Here is a 21,792-nt window from a genome sequence, read left to right on the forward strand (position 1 = left end):
AGATTGGTAAAGTATGTTGTTGGTACTTGTACTTTTTAAATAATTTTATGTAAATCCTATTCAATTACTAACATTGTTAGTAGTTTCAGTAAAAAAATTTTAACTTAAAATATTATATCAGTGTAATCTAAATCAACCTGCTAAAAAAAATTAGTAACAATACTAGTGATTATAATAATTAATTGAGTCTTAATTTGATTGATACTATTGTTATTACAGTAATTAGGACACAAATTTAAACACATATTTTTTTTTAATTTAAGAGTTAAGAAGAAATTATGTGTAGAGATAAGTATTGTGTAAAAAAATTAATGATTAGGATGAAAATTTTAAATCTAACAGTGAGACAATTGTTAACTTCTTAAAGACATGACTTAAATATCAAAATATGAGAAAATGCAAAATTGACTTTCAAATTATATCAATTTTACCATTTAAGTATTTCAAGATTTTGTCTATATTTACCCCTAAAAACACGATATTATCCAATGAGAACAGTTATATATGACAAGTTCCTATTAAATGTTATACACTTTTTAAATAAAATAAGATAAAATTGATAATTTAAATATCTATTTTAGTCGAAAACAACTTTAAACAAAATTGATTATGGAATTTTGTATTAAGCACTCCTTAAAATTAAAGAAAAAACAATGAAAAGGCCGTATAAGGAATACGGCGAAAATATTCAGATTTCAACTGGTCCCCGACCTAATGGGCGTTTTTTTTTCCTTAGAAAATCAGATTCTGGGGCAAGCAAGTTGGTTTTTATAATAAAATTTTCAGACTCGACTCAAGGTTTTATTTAGATTAAATCTATCCCTTTTTGAAATATTTATTTCAATGCCTCACTTTTAATTTCTGTAGTACCTTTTAAATTTTATAAGATTTTTATTATATATAATAGGTTTAGTTTTATAAAATTAATAAAAACATAAAACATGATGTCATCTTTTAAGAGGAATTAAGGTGAAATCGAAAAATCATTGTATTGGGATCAAAGTCAAAATATTAAATAATTTTTTATACAAGTAGAAATGAAAATACATATTTGTTCTATCATTATTTTGTTTGTAAGCTTTGAGTATACCCCTTAGCAAAAGATAAGGTTCTACTCCCTTCACAAATATTTTATCTTTATAATTTTACATAATTTTTTTTGGAAGGAATTCATAAAACATTTTTTTTAAATTTTTTGTACTATTAATATTTTAACAATTCATACTACATTTATGTAGATCTAAATATAAATTAAAATTTTCTAATTATTTATTTTACATACCTAATAAATGTAAATATGTTAATAAATTCAAAAAGTTACAAATTGATATATATCTAACCACTTAGATTTCACGGATTTTTTCTTTTTTACATTTAATATTTATTTTCTTTTATCATAAGACATTACCGCAATTACAATCACGTTTTTTTGTCATTTGCATTTTGTTTCATAGTGCCTTTCAATCGCATTGTAACCATTGTTTAAAATTTTTTTTGACAAATATATTTTTAAAATAAAATACCAACTATATTCAAATTTACCAAACTAAATTATACCCATAACTACAAATTTATAAAAAGATATTATAAAAAAATTAAATATAATTTTGATTGAAATAACAAAATTGAGATAATAAAACACATGATTTAAATATTATATAAACTTATTAAAATACAAAAAAGACATAAATATTATAAAATAAAAAGAGACGGAGAGAATAAATAATAAAAAAAATATGCAAGCAATAGATAATGTAATTTATTGATCAAAAGGAGTAATTATATGTTTTATCAGAGTCTCTATTTATAAGTATAAGAAGTATAGAAGATGTAAAGATCTAATTCTAATAACTATTAGAATTTAAAATACACTAAAATTTTATTTTGATCATGATAGACATCCACTTAATAAAATATTAATAACAATAAATACTTTTAAAATACTATTTACTATTTTATTATTTTCAGACTATCAGCTAGATAATTGATTGGTAATTAATATTTTAATTTATTAAATAAATTTCCTTATTTATTTTGTGTAAGTGAGTGGCAATCTTATAAAATTAAAAAGATGAGAGGTGGCGGCCATCGCACTCAATGAATGGTACCCTTCAAATTTTATATATTAACAACATTTTGATTCATGACTTTTTTTTTTTTAATCTGATATTGTTCCAGAATCATATTAGATTTAAAATTGATTAAGTAAATGAAATTTGTGACTGTTTTAAATATTGATAGATTGAGAGGATTAAAAATAAAACTCTAAACTTATCTTACGGGACAAGACGATTAGCCCCGAAAAGCATGTCGGTCATTCATGACATCTTTTACTTGTCTAAGCAATCAACATTTTATAAATGGCCTCTCCTTGTTGGACCTATTATCACCTTTCCTTCATTTTCTTTGCCAATTATTAACCGCTTTATTTTTCCATTTCTCATAAAATTGCTTTCAAAAACTTGATCAAGTATTTACTTATATTAGAATCATGAGAGGTACCCGGTAGGGAAGTTGAAACTAATTCCAATTTGTATAAGATGACATGATTAATCATTTTCACTTGATTAAAAATTCAATTAATTGTTATTATACTTGTTGAGTGGGAATTAGTTCTTCTTGAAAAAAATCTTCCAAGTCTTATCCTTAAGAGCGTTAGATCAGTTCTTTAAAATGTCGTTAAATCAAATATATTTTAAAAAATAGTAAATTAATATTGTTTAAACTACTATTGAAATTTGTAGTTTTTGTCTTTATATTAAATTGAGATTTAATCTATATATTTTAGTTTTATATAATTTGGTCCTTTACCATTATTAATGTTGTGTTAGTCTAAATTAAAAGTTTTTTTAGCTAGATTATGTGAATTTTAAAAAATAATAATAATAAAACACGAAATTTTATATGTAATTTAAACGATGAAATTGTTTTTTATCAAAATAGTAATTTCTACTAATTTGTCAGTTAAAAGATTCTAACTCATCTTTATGATTTGTGCTATTTATTTAAAAATAATAATATCTATCGAGCAAAAAAATATCTTATTCATATATTGTCAATAGTGTATTAGCTATGTAGGTAAAAATTAAGGCTATGAAATCTTAAGTTTCATATTATTTAAATAATGTATAGGTTTATTTAGATTTATTTTGTTTTAAATTTCATTAAAATGTGAGTTTTGTTTAAAATTATTCTTTTCTAAGTTATGTTTGATATCAACTTTATAATGATTAATTTTATTTGTAGTAATTAAGATAATGCAAGATCTTTGTAATTATCGATCATATAATTATACTTCAACCATTTCTTAAAAAATAAATAGTAGGAAATTTAACCCATATCAAATAAAAATGCATATGATCTAAGAACAAGAGTCTTTTTCTTTTACATTAGTAAAACTTCATACAAAGCAAAGATGACAAATATCAACAACAACCGTACAAATCTCATCTCTAATAAAAGACCAACAAAAATCATAATTTCACTACTGATTTTTTGGGGATAAATAGGTAAATTAAGTGTAACTCTTCAATTTCTAAATTACTGTTGTTTAAATTGGATTGGTTAGTCGAATCAGATAAGTTATTCGTCCGATTAAAAAAGTTAGATCGGTTGACTCACGAATTAGTACAAATTAGTTGGATTCAATGTTTAATCATTTTTTATTTAAATTATTTTTTAATAATTTATTTATCGAATCAAAAATTGATGATTTGATCAGTTTAACTATTAGTCTAGTTTTGAAAATCTTACTCTAAAAAGAAATATATTATATACTTAAGGTTAAAATGTGCTTATAGTCCCAATACTTTTTGAAAATTAGGAATTTAGTCTCTATACTTATATTTCTAGAAATTTAGTCCCTCTTATTTTTAAATTTTAAAATTCAAGTCCAATTGTTAATATTGTTAACTTTTTTTTGCTAAATTCAAATTAATTACCACACCTTTTTTACCAAGTGAGTGGGTTTTTTTTATTTTTTTTCAAAATACGAAAACAACAAAATTAACAAAAAAAATAAAAATATTAATAGTTAGACCTAAAATTTAAAATCTGAAAAATAAAAGGACTAAATTTAAAAAAGAGTAAATTATTTTCTTTTCTTTTCTTTTTTTTTTTGCAAAAAGTGACTGATATCCATTAAAAGGCACACGGCTCAAGGTGGTGTAAACAAAGTCTCAACAAATAGGGAAAAATGAAAAGACAAAACGCAACAATCCAACAGCCAAGCCATAAAACCGCACATAGAAAACAACAAAACCGATAAATGCAAAAGATAAAACCAACCCATGCCAAAACAAAACGACTCAAAAACAAAAATATCATCCAACACCTATCTTCTCTTCTTGTAAAAAACGTGACTGAGATGAGCAAACTGAAGAAAATTAAAAAGCTTTGAACCCATCAATGGAGATTCTTTGAACCTTCTCCATATTCAAAGCGGTTTTAAAAATAAGCTTGGCGATTCTAGATCCAAGCCATCCAATCCTTATCCGCCATCGTCCTCATCGATTCTAGAGCTCCATATACCTAGACGCAAAGGATTTGTCGTCTCCTTCCTTCCAAAGCCAAGGTGTGAGCCGCTCTATTAACTGTTCAAGAAACAAATAGGTAAGAGACTTCTTCAAAGTTATTTTCAAGGGTACGAATATGGTGCGTAATCAATCTGAGAATTGATTTATCTTCCCCTTTTATCTTGAGTTTTTTTATTACCGATAGAGAGTCCCCTTCCAAGAGAAGACACCAAAAACCCATTTTAGACGCAAAAATCATAGCCCTTTCGCATGCCCTTACTTTAGCCACAAAACCGTCGACAACATCTTCAAAAAGATAAGTACATGCCCTTATAATTTCATCTTCAGAATTTCTAGCTAATACTGTTGCATTAGAGGTTCTAGAGTCACTTTGAAAGGACGTGTCAAAATTTAGCTTAATAATACCGATGTCTGGGGACTCCATAGCTCATTCAACAGCAATCTAGAAAAAACCTAGAGTTTCTCATGGCTTGAACTTATCTCTTGACTGTAGCCTCGAATGAATTCTAACAGTTCCTGCAAAGAAAACTTAACACCTTCATGAATAAGTTTGTTTCTTTGAGACCATAGGGCCCATAAAGAAATAGCAATAATATGTCTGTTGTGTTCATTTGCTGCAGAGAAAGTGTTAACAAATCGAGTTTTGCAACTTGAGGTACACCCGACTGGAGCAAACGTGATTTGAAGAGAAACCCAAACTTACTGTAATTTTCCACAAGATCACATCAAATGGTCAGAGTCCTCTGAAGCCTCCTTGCAAAGAGGATAGACAACATCCACACTTAAAGTCCTTTGAATAAGATTACAAAAATGAGGCACAAGATTATCAAACAACCCCCATATGATTTTTATTTTTTTTTCTAAAAAAAGAATAAATTCTTAATTTCTAAAAAGTACAAGAATTATAAGTACATTATAACCTATACTTAAATCCATTCGAATTTATATATATTTTTAAATGTTTACCACAACAATTGTAGTAAGTTAAGATTGCTCTTTGCTAGAAAATAAAATCAATTAGCTTGAATATTAAAATTGAAGTTTAATACGATCAATCATTTACCATAGTAACAAAAATATTTATATTGTGGTGAAAAAACTTAAGTTGAATCCTTAATAACTCCACCCTTATCTCATTATAAAAAAATTGAAATTTAAAAACATTGCTTTTAATCAAATGTCGTATCCCATGGAGTGGGCCCCTTTTTTCTGTTAACAACGTGGGCTGTTGTTTTAACCGTATGTGCCAAACAGTAACGAGGTTGATAAGAAATATAAATAAAAAAGGGACGGTTAAGATGGAGCGAGTGTGACACATTTTCATTGACAGAAGGCCCATCTTACGGACAAAACGGTGCATCCAATTATCTACTTTTTTTGGAATCACCGCCCAGCTGACAAAACGTGGCAACAGGACTTGCTTTATGATTTTGCCAAATGTCTTCGCCTATGATAAGTTCTTATGTTGTGGATTGATTGCCTTTTTGGCTCTTTCTACGTAAGTTTGCTTTGACTTCAACTTATTTATATATAAATTATTGATCCAATAAAGTATTAAAACTATCCATCTGTACATTAATACAAAGAATAGTGGAATGATGCGTGTTCATTAAATTTATATTTAAAAATATGTGAGATTTTATTTGCCTCGCTTGCACACTCTTTATATGTTGAATTATTTTCTTATACATCTTATATTTTATATTTATTATGTGAAAGGAAAAAAAAATATTAGTGATAAAAATTTATATTTTACGTTAGAGAAAAACAATTTTAAATGATGATTTACAGTTTTCCTTACATGGGAATTGGGATTGGTAGTGTTTTAGGGGAGTGAGTGGTTAATTAATAAAAGTAGTTATTTATGACAGTAAAATTTTATGTTTATTATTGATAAAAATAAGTTTAACGTAAAAAAAAAGGAAATAAATGATTTATAGTTTTTTTTAATGACAGTGGTAGTGTTTTAAGGGGAGTAGGTGGTTAATTTAAAAAATAGATATTTAAATTAATTAATTTAATTCAAGTGATTGAAATGCATTATCTTCTTATTTATAGGTTAAAAAAGAATTATATATATTTCTAATCATTATGTCAGAAAGAACATATAAAATTAAAACTTATAATAAAATTATTTAAAAAATAACAATTTAAATATTATTTTTAATGTAATTAGATGCAGTTTTTAAATAAATATTATATAAATATACTAAAATATGACATATCCCTATAATTTTTTTTAATTATTTCAAATAGTGCTTAGCCAAAGGAGTAGCTTTACATAAATAATATATAAATAAAAATTAGTTATTAAATATTATATAGTGAATAAATTTAATACAAAATTGTCATTATTAATAATGATTTGAGATATCGAGATAATAAAAGATGACAAGTTAATTGAAAAAGTAAAAAAAAAAAACGAAATAAAGCACAAAACTGTTAAAGATATGATATTTTAGTAAAGAAATTGATAAATAATTATTGTTGTCATATTATATCAATTTAAATAAAATATTAACGACAAATATAATCCATTTTATTTTACTTTAGTTCTAATATTATACTCTGCTTGTTTGAAAATTGAACCATTTAATATTGGAGTGGGAGTATGAGTTTGTTTTGAAAGCTATGAATGAATGCTTCACCTACCGAGAACAATAAATGTGCTGTAATTACTGAATGATATGATTTGACATTTTTAATGTGGCAAAATCTAGCCCCATTAAATTATTTATGCTTTCCATTTTCTCATTTTTTATTGGATAAAGAAAGCCTTATAGTGAACCAAATTAAATTAATTATTTATGAAAATAATTAAGTGTAAAGTTTTATACGAAAATGTCATGTTTTTTATAATATATATTAGTACTGACCATTTTATTATAGACATCACTCTCTATTATCTCTTAATGATTGTTTGATTTATAAAAATAATTTTTTTATGATAATATTGTATTCATCGGTATATATTTTTTCAAATACATTTAAAAATATAATTTTTTTGGGATTAAAAAAAAAAGAAAAAAGGATTATTTTAGTAGGTTTTGGCATTCTCATTGCCTGTTCAAATTTTTTTACTGACACCGACGTGGTTTTTGGAAAAATATTTGCAATGATACTCTAGTTGCCGGAATCAATGAAAAGAAGAGAGAAAGCTAACATAATTAAATGAGAAGACAAATCTAAAACAAAAAGAGATTAATTAATTGTGAAATAAATAAGAAGCCAACACGATTAAACGGAAGGGCAAATAAAAAATAAAAAGATATAGTAAAATAATTATTCTCAAAAAGAGAATAATTGGGTTGATAAATTTGACTTTAAATTTTATGATTTCAATGTACTTTACTTAATATAAAAGATATTTTTATTTCTAAGAAAAATATGGATATGAGAATTAAAAGTTAAAAAAAACCACTTAAACGTTAAAAAAAACCATGGAAAGTTCAAAAAGTTTTTATGCAATTAAAACCATTTAAATGTTAAAAGAACACCTAAATATTCATTCAATAAAAAGCTGTATATGGTTTGAAATATTAAAAAACCATTTAAATGGTAAAAAGTTGTATATGGTTTCCATGCAAAAACCCATTTAAACGTTTGAAAAAAAAATCATTAATTCCATTAATGGTTTCCATGCAATTTAATTAATGAAAACTTTTTAAACTTTCCAATTGTCTTTTAATCAACTTAATTAATGGAGTTCATTAATGTAATTAAAAGATTTTGCATTAATTAAATAAACTTACGCTTCAATACAAAGAATTGAAGAGTTAAAAAAAAAAGATAGTATGCTAATGTAAATTTTTTTTATTAGTTTCTATCAAATTGATGATTAAAGTGTGGTAATTATAAATTTCATTAAAAGACGAAGTAAAAATAGATTCTCTCTCTGATAACATTGTCCTCGGTGATTGTTTTGCAGAAGGCTTAATCCCTAAGGAGATCCAGCTGAGCAACCAATAGCGTCATGGAAAGATAAATTAGCTGGTCCTTCTCCTAACAAAGTTGAGGAAGACTTAAAGATGGAGGAGGATTTTGAAGTGTTGGAAGGAGACATCCAAAAAACCATTATCAATGGTATTCCCTCTATCAAATTCTCAAATAGGATTCGGCAAATTCTTATCCAGGATATGAACAATACAGTAATCTTTAAGCTTTTGGGACATAATATTGGTTTCTCAATTTTACAAAATAGAATTTATAGTTCATGGAAACTATCATCGACATTCCATCTAATGGATACCGAGAATCGATACTTTTTGGCCAAATTTGAGAATAAAATTGATTGCGAATGGGTATTTTTGGAAGGTCATTAGATTATTTTTTGTCAGTATCTAATGGTGCAGCCTTGGACGGAATCCTTTGATCCAACCCAAACATTCTTGAGCATAGTGATTCATGGATCAGATTTCCAAGGTTGCCGAGTTACATGTATAAGCGAAAAATTTTAGTGGAAATAAGGGGTCTGGTGGGAAAGGTGGCCAAGTTGGATATGAATACAGACAACAGAGTTAGAGGTAGATTTGCTTGCATGACTGTTTATGTTAATTTGAATAGACCATTGGTGTCCTAAATTCTAATTAATGGTAAAATATAGAGAGTTGAGTATGACATTTTACCAACTGTCTGTTTCCACTGTGGAAGATATGGCCACATGAACGATGTCTGTCCTTTTACGACCTCTGAACCCAGAGTTGAAAAAAACCTACCACCATCAGAAACGGTGCCAGAAGTAGAAAGTATGACCATTAATGGAGTAGGTGAGAATGAAGGTTCATACGCTATGGATGCTCGTTAAGAAAAAATCACGGCAAAAATCAATGGATTCTGCATAGTCTGTCACTAAAATTATGAAAAAAATGAGGGGTATCGTTTTAGAGCTCTTGCTGAAATAGGAACTATCACCAGATTTGAACCAAGAGATAAGGATAAATATTTTGATAATCGTAATAAGAAAGGGAAAGAAATTTTACCTAGAAGAAATTAAGGGATTGGGAACCCTTACTGCAATAGTAGCTGTTTGGATAATAGGGCTCAAAATATAGGCCCATTGAATGAATTAGGCTTCAAAATTTTAGTAGGCCCTTTAAGATTATCTCATAATGTTAATGGGTTAGGTGTCAAGCCTGTTTGGTCCAAAAAGTAGGCAGATGGCTCAAAGACTATGCATAGTGAGGCTACTAAGGGCCTAGGGGAGAGTAGCTCAATCTTGGGCTTTAAATTGGATCAAAGAAATGGCTCAACTAATGGATTAGTGGTTTGTACGGGTTTATCGTTGTAAGTTCAGGGAGTGGAGGAATTGGGTAAGGAAAAATTGGCTATAGTCACTTCTGGAAATGGGGAAATCTCTAAGGTCACCGATGGTGGGTCTTCAGATTCGAGATTAAGCATCTCTAACAATGATGGCTACAGCATATTCAGATTTTGCCCTCGTTCAAGCCAATGGGTGGAGGGACCTATACTGGTTGCGGCTTCTAATGAAACGAATGACAGCCTCGACCCTTGCAGTCATACAATGATCACGTTTAAGGAAATCGAATGCACATCCAACATTGATTAAAAGGAGGGAGGCATCGCCTCAACTTCAGTGAAAAGAAGAAAAAAGGCATCGAGGAACATTTTGGGGGAAAAGCAGGGAACTCATGCGTTTCAAAGAAGCTTAACAAAATTATACTAGGTAAATGAAACAGATTCAAAGCAAAAAGTAATACCAAAGTCAGTGTGCGTGATTCCATGGCCCACTTGGCCAAGGAAAAATCGTCCCAACAAGCTAAGGTTTTGGGCTCAGGCGATCTAGATAAAGAAATTCAGGTTTGAATTGTTTATCTTGGGTAGTAAGAATTTAATTTTTATTACATTATTTTATTTTTATTGATTTTAATCTAACGAAATTTTTGTGGAATTGTTAAGGCTGTTCTAGAAGTAAAATTCTTCGTGTTTTCTGGGAATACAATGTTGAGCATGGTCTGGATATTGTGTGCCTACTGGAACCAAGAGAAAGCGGTAAAAAGAAAACTAATTGTTGATAAATTGAGTTTTAATTATTCTCATCGTATTGAAGCTATCAGTTTTTCAGTTGGTATTTGGGTAGGCTGGAAAGATGTAGTTCAAATTAAAATTATCCAAAACCATCATCAGTTCATTCTCATTTGTGTTTCTAGCAGTGTTCCTTCTAATTTTATTTACATCTTTTTTTGTTTATGGTAGTCCAGATAAGAGGAAAAGAAGGTTATTGTGGGACGAGATGAAAGTAGGTTTACCACAAGAACCCTCCCTGTGGATGTTAAATGGGAGACTTTAATGCCATCCTCTCACCTGAAGATAAAAAAGCAATCATGTTTCAAGTACGATGTGTAATCTTTTTGACAATTTTGTTGATTCTTGTAATTTGCAGGATTTGGGGTACATTGGGCCACCCTTTACTTGGCAAAGAGGTAGCACATCTGTAAGGCTTGATCGAGCTTTAGCTAATGATTCTTGGGTTTCTATTTTTCCATATTGTCATGTATATCATCTTTCATGTGTTAAGTCAGATCATAGGTTCATTTTTTTAAGGACTACATCAGAAATTAGTTTGCTTAAAGGTAGATAGTTTTGATTTCTTATAGGGTGGACAAAACACAATAATTTTCCTATTTTGGTCAAGGACAAGTGGAATTATTCAGATAAAAAGGCTGACTCTCTTGTTGATTTTACCTCACACATTAAGGATAGGAACAGGTCAGTTTAAGATTTATAGGTACCCGCAAAAGGCACCTTGTGAGATTGCTTTTAAATATGCAAATGGCATTGGTTCATTGGAACTCCAACAAGTTAGTCAGACTTGAAAAGGATGCCTATGATGAATTGGAAAATCTTCTCACTCATAAGGAACTTCTTTGGCAACAAACAGCTAGATATGATTGACTCCAGTTTGGGGATCGTAACACTAATTTTTTTCATAGTTGCACGATCTAAAAAAGGAAACTTAATTGTATCATGGCTTTGCGCATTGATAATGGGGATTGGTGTTCTAACCAGAATATTCTTAAAGATAAAGCAATTCATTTTTTTGAAAGACTTTACAGAGAAATACCTCAGCCTATGAGAAGTCTCCCTTCTAATATTTTCCCTTGTCTTAAATCTCAAGATTTTTTTTTGGAAAAGGTAATATCGAATGAAGAGATCAAAAGGGCCTTATTCGACATGGACCGATTGAAGGCTCTAGGAAGTGACAATTTCTATGCACACTTCTTCCAGAGTTAGTGAGATATCGTTGGCAATGTGTGTCTATGATTGGGTTCAAGGTGTTTTCGCTCGCAATAATATTGAATCGAATCTTAATAATACTCTATTAGTGCTCATTCCGAAGAAAGATAGTCTTGAGGATTTCAGTCAATTTTGACCAATTAGCCTCTACTCGGTTTTGTATAAATTAGTGATGAAAGCGATTGCTAATAAATTCAAATTAGTGTTTTTGAATTTCATCTCACAGGAACAAGCTGGTTTCATTACTGATCACAATATCCGTGATAACATTACTATAACGCAGGAAGTCATTCACTCTATGTGATGCAAACGAACAACAGAAATTGGATAACGATCAAATTAGATTTAAAGAAGGCTTACGACAGAGTGAGTTGGGATTTCATTAGTGCTTCTATGCGCTGCAAACGAACAACAGAAATTGGATAAAGATCAAATTAGATTTAAAGAAGGCTTACGACAGAGTGAGTTGGGATTTCATTAGTGCTTCTATGCGCTGCAAACGAACAACAGAAATTGGATAAAGATCAAATTAGATTTAAAGAAGGCTTACGACAGAGTGAGTTGGGATTTTATTAGTGCTTCTATGCAGGCTATTGAGATTCTTAAATTTAAGCCATTACTTCTTCTTTTATGTAGATCCTTTGGAATAGAGTCCCCACACAGAAATTTAAACCAATTAGAGGGATCAGGCAGGGATATTTGCTTTAGCCTTATCTCATTGTCCTATGTATGGAATGGTTGGGCTACATTATTCATACAGAAATCAATGCTGATAAGTGGTGTCTAAATCATCTCTTAAGAACGGGTCTGGCTTTATCTCATCTATTCTTTGCAGATGATCTGGTTATATTATGCAAAGCAGAGATGGGGCAAACTTATCTTTTAATGGGCATTCTGAAGCAGTTTTGTGATTTCTCTGAGCATAAGATCAATGCACAAAAAAGTAATGTGTTTCTCCAAATGGACTGATGCTGGTCTTAGCAATCAGATTATCCAGTTATTTGGATTCCAAGAAGTTCAAATTCTTTTTATTTACTTGGGAGTGCCCCTTCTCTATGATTGGGTTACTAAAAGTACTCCTAATTTTGTTATGGAAAAAGTGAGGTGCAAGCTGTAAAGTTGGGAAGCTAGGAAGTTATCCATTGTGGGAAGAGTCACTTGGTTTAGTCGATTCTCTTAGATATACCTAACTACTTCATGCAGTCCATGTTGATCTCGAAAGGTGTTTGTGCTGAGATTGAACATATTGTAAGGCAGTTTATATAGGGTTCTTCTAGTGGCCATCCAAAACTTGCCTTGGTATGGTGGGACTCTATCTGTCAGCCAAGATCTCGTGGCGGTCTAGGGTTTTGACATCTTCATGACCAAATAACTCATTTATCATGAAGGTTGGATTTCAATTAGTCACTAAGGAAGATGCTCTTTGGGTATGAGTCCTTTGAGCAAAATATGGTTGGAAGAATCAAATTCTGGAATCTATTGGCAAAAGCAAGTGCTCGCACTTGTGGTAGTCTCTATCTAAGGTTTAGCCTCTCTTCCGCCAAAAATTAGCTTGGTCTATTGGTGATGGAATCGATATTCATTGTTAGAAGGATCTTTGGGTTCCAGGAGTAGGCTCTTTACTCTTGCTTGTTCCTACTCATGCAAATTTAGACTTGGATTGCATCCTAAGAGACTTGGTCTTGCCTGATGGTTCTTGAATCTGGATTTGTTTCACATATGACTGCCCGAAGGAGTGATCAAACTTATAGCTAGCATTCCCCCTCCACATCCCACTTTCAGATCGGATAGGGTGTCTTAGGCTTATTCAAGTTCAGGAGTCTTTTCTATTCATAGTGCCTTTTGGAGCCTAAAAGAGGAGTCTTGAAACCCTAAAGAAGGTTGTTGGAAGGATATTTGGAAATATCAAGATCCCGAGAGAGTATGATTTTTTCTTTGGCTGGCTTCTGAACAGAAACTTCTTACTAACTCAGAACGCACTCAGAGAGGAATCGGTCATAGCAGTTCTAGTCAACTTTGTGGCCATGATATAAAAGATATTCTCCATGTACTAAGGGAATACCTAACAGCAAATGAAGTGTGGAAGCTAGTGATTCTGTAACAACCCATTTTCAGTGAAAATCAGAATAGTGGTTTCGGGACCACAAATCCCGATAAGAAAATTTTATCGATTATGTGCTTAATTAGGGAAATGAGTAAATCGCATAAAATGCAAAAGTTGAATTCTAGTAGCTAGAAGGATTAAATAGTTATGAAATTCAAAACTTGAGGTCCTTATATGGTAGTTAGACCATTAAAGAAAAGTATGTAAATATTTTGGTGACTCATCCGTGGAAATTTAGAAAAAGGGTAAGGACTAAATTGGAAATTGACTTAATTTAATTAATTAAAAGATGAAAAAGAAAATATCATCTTATTTACTCATCTCCTTCCCCAAAAATACATGGAACCCTAGGAGAGAGAGAAGAAACTTTCATGGCTTAATTGGGTAAGTTCCCTTGTCCCGTTTTTAGTAATTTTGGTATTTTTGAAATCGGGATAGCTTAATCTATCTATTTGGGGGATCAAATTGAAGAGTTATCAAAGTATGGAAATTAGGTCATGGGTGTATATGCTGAAAATTTAAAATTTATGGTAGAAAATGAAAGGTTGTTGATAGATAAACAACTTTTACAAAGTGATTTTTGATGAAACATGATTTAGGGACTAAAATGTAAAGTTGTGAAAATTGATGAAAAATTCTAAAATTTATAGAAAATATGTGCTGTAAATTTTATGTTGAAATTTCAGTTAAGCTTGGAATAGGGAGTAAATTGCATAAATTTCATTTTTTGAGCCTAGGGACGAAATTGAAATTTATGGAAAGGTTAGGGCAAATGGTAATTTTGCCTAGGATATAAATTGAGTCAAAATGAATATGAAATGTGTGAAATTGATGATTAAAGTTATTTATATAGATCTGGACAACACAAATTTAAGGTTAGATCGAGAAAAAGAAAAGGTTTTGGATTAGTAGATTTTATACGCGAACCAGTGTCGAGGTAAGTTCGTGTAACTTAATCGAGCATGTAAATATGTTAACTTGAATGTTATGATTGTATGTAATATGATTTACATTGATGTGAATATTATTAATGTGTAAATGATTGCTTGTTTGGAAATATCGGAAAAAGAGTAAAGTTTCATTTGAATATTGAATTTCGATGAATATATATGCTTTCCCAAAATGAATGAGGTCTTGCATTTATTGCTAACGAGATTTAGCTCGGACGAGTAATCCTATTAACCTCGTTATAGAAAGGATTTAGCCCGGACAGGTAATCCTGATATAATTCCTCTTGAGCATATTATACAATTAGGATTTAGCCTGAACTGGTAATCCTAATTAAGCTCTTCTGAGCATACATTACATAAAGGATTTAGCCTGGACTAGTAATCTTGTAATACGATATGTGGCTCGAGGGTGTGTTCTTTGTTTAAATGCCCTAAAGGGTACTCTTGAATAAGAATTGACAGGTTATTGAATTGTACACCTTGAGTGTACTACTCGAGTATCCATCGAAATTTCAATGATTCAATGACAAAACTCTTGGCATGATGAGATAATTATGAGATGAAATGATAATGTCTTCAAAGAATATGGCATGATGAACTCATCTATGTTTACTTGATGTATATGAAAATTTTGTGACTAACATGTTTGATTGAGTGCACGTGTTTAGGCAATTTTGGCAAGTGATGGAAAACATGATATTGTATGCTTAGATTTAATAAACGGGATTGGTAAGTTTAGTTTCCGTGATACAAACTTATTAAGCATGTAATGCTTACTCTATTTTAGTTTCCCTTGTTTTATAGTGCTCAGAAGCTTGCAAAGGTTAGAGATCATTAGAGCATCATCACATTATCCACTAGCTTATTTTGGGTATAAATAGTAAAATCATTTTGATATAATGGCACGTATAGGCTAACTTGGCCATAGATGACTTAAATATGTGGTTTGTAATATAGCCATTTGAATGACTAGTAATGGTTGTTTTTGATGTACTTGTAATGTCATACTATGGTGGCTATATACATGTTAAATGGTTGTTAAAATTATGCCTTTTATATGGAATATACCTAGGTATGATTATAAACATGTATGCATGTAATGATATTGTAACATCTTGATTTTGGGCTTAGTCGGGACAATGGTTTCGGGACCACAAATTCGATGAGGAAAATTTTATTTTTATTATATTTTTATAGTTTGCGATTTTACAAAATGATTTCGTGAAAATTTCGTTCGAAATTTCGATGTTTGGGCACTCAATTTAGTAAAAAGGACTAAATTGTAAAAAGTGCAAAAGTTGAGTTCTACATGTTAAAGGTATCAAATTGTTATGAAATTTTAAATGGGAGGTCCTTAAATGATAATTAAACCATTGTATAACTTTTTGGACAAAAACGACCTTGTTTGGGTAAAATTTGAAAGAATAGTAAAAAGGGCATTTTAGTCATTTAGGGGTAAAATGAATTAAAAGACAAATTTTAAACTCCAAATGTGTCCCTTTCTTCTTGCGACAGAAGAATGTACCAAGAGCAGCCATGGTTAGGGTTTGGCCAAGCTTCCAAGCTTAATAGTAAGTGATTCTGAGCTCTATTTTTAATGTTCTATGTATTTTTGAAATCCCGGTAACATGATCTGCTCATTTCTACCATTATTTTGAGCTAGGATTTATGTTTAAAAATTTACCCATGAATGATATGCATGTATTTTGATGTTTAATGGTAGAATATGAAGCTTGAAATTGTGTTAAACAACTTTTGCTAAGCGATTTTACGTGAAAACGAGTAAAACGGTATAATCGGTAAAAATACCTAATGTTCATAAGTACATGTTAGAGTGAGAATTTGATGTTGCCATAGAATGGAAAAATGATCACCATGTCATAAAACATAAGAAAATAGGAAGAAGTTTAATTTCCGAACCATGGGACCAAAGTGCAAATATGCAAAAGTTTAGGGGTCAAAATGAAAATTTGTAAAAATATGATTTTTAGACCCATATGAATAGTGTAACTAATTAGTAGGCTAAATGTGATATTATAAATCAAGGAAATCGAGATTTGAGCTTAAATCGGGAAAATACAAGGTTATGAACTAGAATTGTAAATTGCCATTACTGGAAACAAGGTAAGTTTGTACGTAAATAATTTATCGATTCTTTTTATTTTATTATATTTTGTTATCATATGAAATGTGGCTGCCTATAGAATAATTATTTGATGTAAATTGCAAATTGAAAAAAGACTATGAATAAATTGTAACATGTTAGAAAGTGAGGAATTTCCTGGTTGAGCCTTCGGAATATAAACGATACGAATGATCTATTGTGAGGTCACGTGTGTAGTTCTAAGTGCAGGCTACTACGTGTACCGGATAATTGGTCACATGTGTAGTTCTAAGTGCAGGCTACTATGCGTACCCAATAACTTCGATCACATGTGTAGTACTAAGTGCATGCTACTACATGTATCAGATGGTTAGGTCACTTGTGTAGTACTAAGTGCAAGCTACTACATGTACCGGATAATTGGTCGCATGTGCAGTACTAAGTGCAGGCTACTATGCGTACCAGATAGTTTTGGCTACAAGTGTGAAAATATGTGCAGGCAACTGAGTATCAGTTATTATTCCGAAGAGTTCAACGAGAAAATCGATTAAGTAAAAATACATTTGAACATGATTATATGATAAATAAGTGCAGGTATATGTTTAAGAAAATTTTGAGCAATATGCTCGATATTTGAGTGAACTTCGATAAGACAAAATGGATTAAGTGAAATTATGTAAGAGTGAATTTTAGTAGTAAAATAGTGTTGGACAGTAGCAGTTGTGTGACTTTGAAAATTCACCAAAAATTGTGTAAGTTGAATTAAATTTCAAATAAATTATAGAATTAAATCTTAATGAGTCTATGTTTATATAAAGGAAACAGGGGGAGAAAAAGAGTTGTATATTATGTGATATTCTAATTTTTGTGAGACAGTGTCAGAATGAATTTGAGATCCCCTATTCTAACTTGGAAAAATTGTTAAAAATTGTATAAAAATAATTATGGGTTTTAGTTTATATTATTAGAATATTTTATGAGTATAATTTTAATATAAACAAACAGAAACATTGTCGGAGTCTGTACTATAAGGTAAATAAATTTTAGTGAAGTAAGGTCGAAGCTGTTAAATAGCAAAACAAGGGAGACTTTGAATAATAAACTGTACTTATTGGCTGGACTAAAAATTCTTAAAATTTTATGGTAGAAAGAGATATGAGTCTAGTTTTTGGGAAAATTTACAAATCTTAATTTGGAGTTCCGTAACTCCAAATATAAATGATTAAGTGACTGTGACTCAAGAAAGCAACTTAACCATAACATGTGTAAATGTACAATTGGGTTAGTTTTACTATGGAAAACATGTTAGTAAATTGCTTATTATTATTTCATGTGAGCTTACTAAGCATAAAGCTTACCCCCTCCTTTCCATTTCTTTTAGTGTTGTCAGTTTAGCTTAGGGTTGGAGATCGTCGGAGGCAGCATCACACTATCAAGCCAACACCTTGACAGTATAAACACATATGCTAGAATTATCAAGTGAGTGGCATGTATAGGGACCTAGTTTTATAACATGTGTTATTATAATTTGGCCAAATATATTGGTCTTTAGTGAGCTAATGATTTTGACTTATAAATCTAGCTATTTATGTTATGTTCGATATTCGTGATGTGTATATGCTTGTTTGCCATGCATGGTTGGTAATATGTTATGTGTTGTTGTGAATGTTTAAGTTTGTTAATGCCTCGAACCCTGTCCCGACGTTGGATATGGGTGAGGAGTGTTACATTTAGTGGTATCAGAGATCTGGTTTAGTCAGTTCTTGGACTAACCTAGCATGTGTAAAAGTCCAACTATACATGCCACTGATCCGTGATAGTGTGATGTCTCCCGACGCGTATGAGAGCCACTTTGTTTAGATGAAGGTACTCTCCAACCGAGCTACACCGACCATGTTGCATGTGATGCTAAAATATTCGAGTAAAGTATAGTCATGACGAACTGAAACTTGGAAAGGTACGAATGAGGATTCATGAAATGTGTACATGGTGAAATGAGCTTATCTATGATTAACAGATAATTCCATGATGTATATGATTGATTTATTTGAACAAATGCATGTGTTTGAGTAACTTATCAAAAATATTGATAAGATGAATATTCGTATTACTTGAGTAAATGTATTAAATTGCTTGGACTGATATATATGATTGTAATGATATGTATATGATGATGTGTAAGATGAAAGTTTAGATTGTGATATACTTATCCATGTTTGTTTAGCCCTTATATGATATTATGTGCTTGACTTGTCTGATTTAATGAATGGATAAGTAAGATTATCTAGGAAACATGGAAATATATGTATAAATACACTTGTTTAAATGAGATAACTAGAAAGTGAGTGTAAAATCAAATATGAATGTTAGTTACTCGAAATGAATGACATGATTGAAATTTGATTGCTATGATGAAAACTGTGTTAAATGTATATGAAAGTTGAGTCAGAGGCCCTACGACCCCCTCTCCCTTACCAAAGTGGTGTTTTATAAGGGAAATTCTTGAGATTTATGTTGAATGAGTTTCCAGGTGAGAAACCAAAGAGTTCAATGATGGAATGGTTATAAGCATGATTAGAGATTGAGAATGGGTTGATAAGTACAGAACATGAGCTAGAAAGATATCGGATTGACCGAAAGATTGTTTAATTTTCGCAACATCGCAGTTAGCGAAAAAGGTTAATTTTGGTAAAACGATCTATCCTGGTATGATGTCGTGAAATGTATTGATTAAAATCACCTCATGAATTGGTTTTCTTAGTAAAGGGAATATTATGGAATTTGGGACGACAGAAATAGTTAAAGGAATAATGTTCGAAATATGAAATGTTCAAGCATGGTAATTATAGTGAACAGTTTGTGACTGTCTCTATTGAGATATTGTATGAGATTACTTGATACTGGAAATATTATTAGGGCTATCTAATCCCTGATGAATTCTTATATTATGAAAATGTTCCTTGATTTTAACGTTAGACAAATATATTGTCAGTCTGATTGGGTAATGATCTGCATGGTTCTGTTTTTCTCTGGTATTTTGTTATATTTTGCCTATTGAGAATCAATAAGAAATTGTGTATGGTGGATTTCCTTTCTCAAGAAAGTTAATCAAAGTTAATGTATTCAGTTGAGGTATCAATATTACTTATGTTAATGCATTTGTTAAGGTATTCGATTGGTATGATTAGTGAATTTGGAATGATGCATGTTGAATCGTTCTGTTGACTAGAAGAGAGAATTTCTTGAAATATGAATTACGAATGAATAAGGTCGACTTGATTGTTCAATCTGTATGGAATATATGTCTAGAATTTAATGAGATGTGCATACTTGAGAATAAGTTTTTATTTCTTCACGGGTAAAAAGACGAATAGTCTAATTATGAAGTGTATGTTTCCTAGAAGAACCGTATACAATAAGAAGATCTGATATTGATAATGTGAAGATAATCTGGGTATTAAAAAAATGCTGAAACGATCATTGTTTATCTGAGTACAAATTCTTGAAATGTTGAAAGTTTAAAGATGTATAGCAAGAATCATCAGAATTATTTTTGCCGTTTCGAAATTAGAATGGAAATAGAAAAGTCTTTTCTAAGGAACTATGATTATTTCTTCTTTTACCATGCCAACAGACTAATGCATGTTAATATACTATATGAGTAAGATACTTTTTTTAACATAAATATTTCACCAAGTTTTTATTTTTACTTTTTTTAAATAGAGGTTTAATGTGTTAGCCTCTACCTCCATGGTGCAACCTTTAATATTTCACCATTTTTTTTAACTTTTTCTTTCATTTTAAAAGAATGTGTTTATTATAATGAAGTTTGCAACTGATGATCACTTCTTTCCAGGTTACGATGATTGCTACAAATGGTCATCTTGGAAAAAAATGTTATATTTTGATTAGTCCGAAGCTTATGATAGCATGGAAACACAACTATAGTGAGGCATCCCTTTGACAATTGAACATTTAAGGTATGAATAATGTGACTAACAATACGTATAAAACAATAATTGAAAACTAATGAAAGTTTCTGCTTTAAAATTGGATTAACAATTTGTATAAAATAATAATTAAAAAAAAGCTTCCACTTCAAAAGGATGCCTACTGAAACTTTCTACCATTATAACTTATCACCAAATTGTTCTTAATCTGAAAGCATAAATAACATATAACATATAACACCTTGATTTAATTGAGAGAAAAATTATTACAAGAAAATGCAACATTCCTTAAAAGCAAATTGAGCATAAAAAAGGTGGTAAAAATCAAACATAATAATTTTTAGGTATATTAGACAGAGGAGAAAAATAAAAGTAAAAGGAAAAAAAAAGCTTCAAGGTGAGCGTTTAATTTGAAACAGGATTATATCAAAGATATGCTATAGAAGATAGAAACCCATCAAAGCTAAAGCAAAGGAAATGAAAATAGTAACGCAAGAAATGCGATGAAAATGGAAAATCTAGAAAGAAAAATGGAAAAGAAGAAAAACCCATAAACCCAAAGCCAAAGATATCTTACCTGAGTTCTCATTGCCATAGAGGAAGAAGCACCAATGTCAATGATGGTTCTTGATTGAAAGATAATTTGAGATGTTTTGATGATAAGCGCTTAGAGGAGTAAATGTCGGAAAATGTCTTATAGGATTAAAAACTGTAAGACATTTTCCTCAAAAAAAGGCTTCATTTTAGTGTGTCTTGAAAAATGACTTACCTTCGGTAACTCATTTTCCATCAAACAAACATAGGAAACAATGAAATTATTTTCAATAAAACCTTTTACATGAAACAAACGAAGCCTAATATTACAATCCACATATTTAGCTATCCATTTTGTTAT

General features: G+C 30.2%; 1 long non-coding RNA gene across 1 annotated transcript; it reads left to right on the top strand.

Annotated features, from left to right (window-relative positions):
* Positions 1 to 4,080: 4,080 nt before the first annotated feature.
* Positions 4,081 to 6,179, top strand: LOC107937140 (uncharacterized). The gene is made up of 2 exons (XR_001694587.2): positions 4,081 to 4,611; positions 5,156 to 6,179. It is a non-coding gene; the product is annotated as an uncharacterized lncRNA (long non-coding RNA).
* Positions 6,180 to 21,792: the final 15,613 nt, after the last annotated feature.

This window comes from Gossypium hirsutum, chromosome A01 (assembly GCF_007990345.1).
Source record: "Gossypium hirsutum isolate 1008001.06 chromosome A01, Gossypium_hirsutum_v2.1, whole genome shotgun sequence".
Classification (NCBI taxonomy): Eukaryota; Viridiplantae; Streptophyta; class Magnoliopsida; order Malvales; family Malvaceae; genus Gossypium; species Gossypium hirsutum.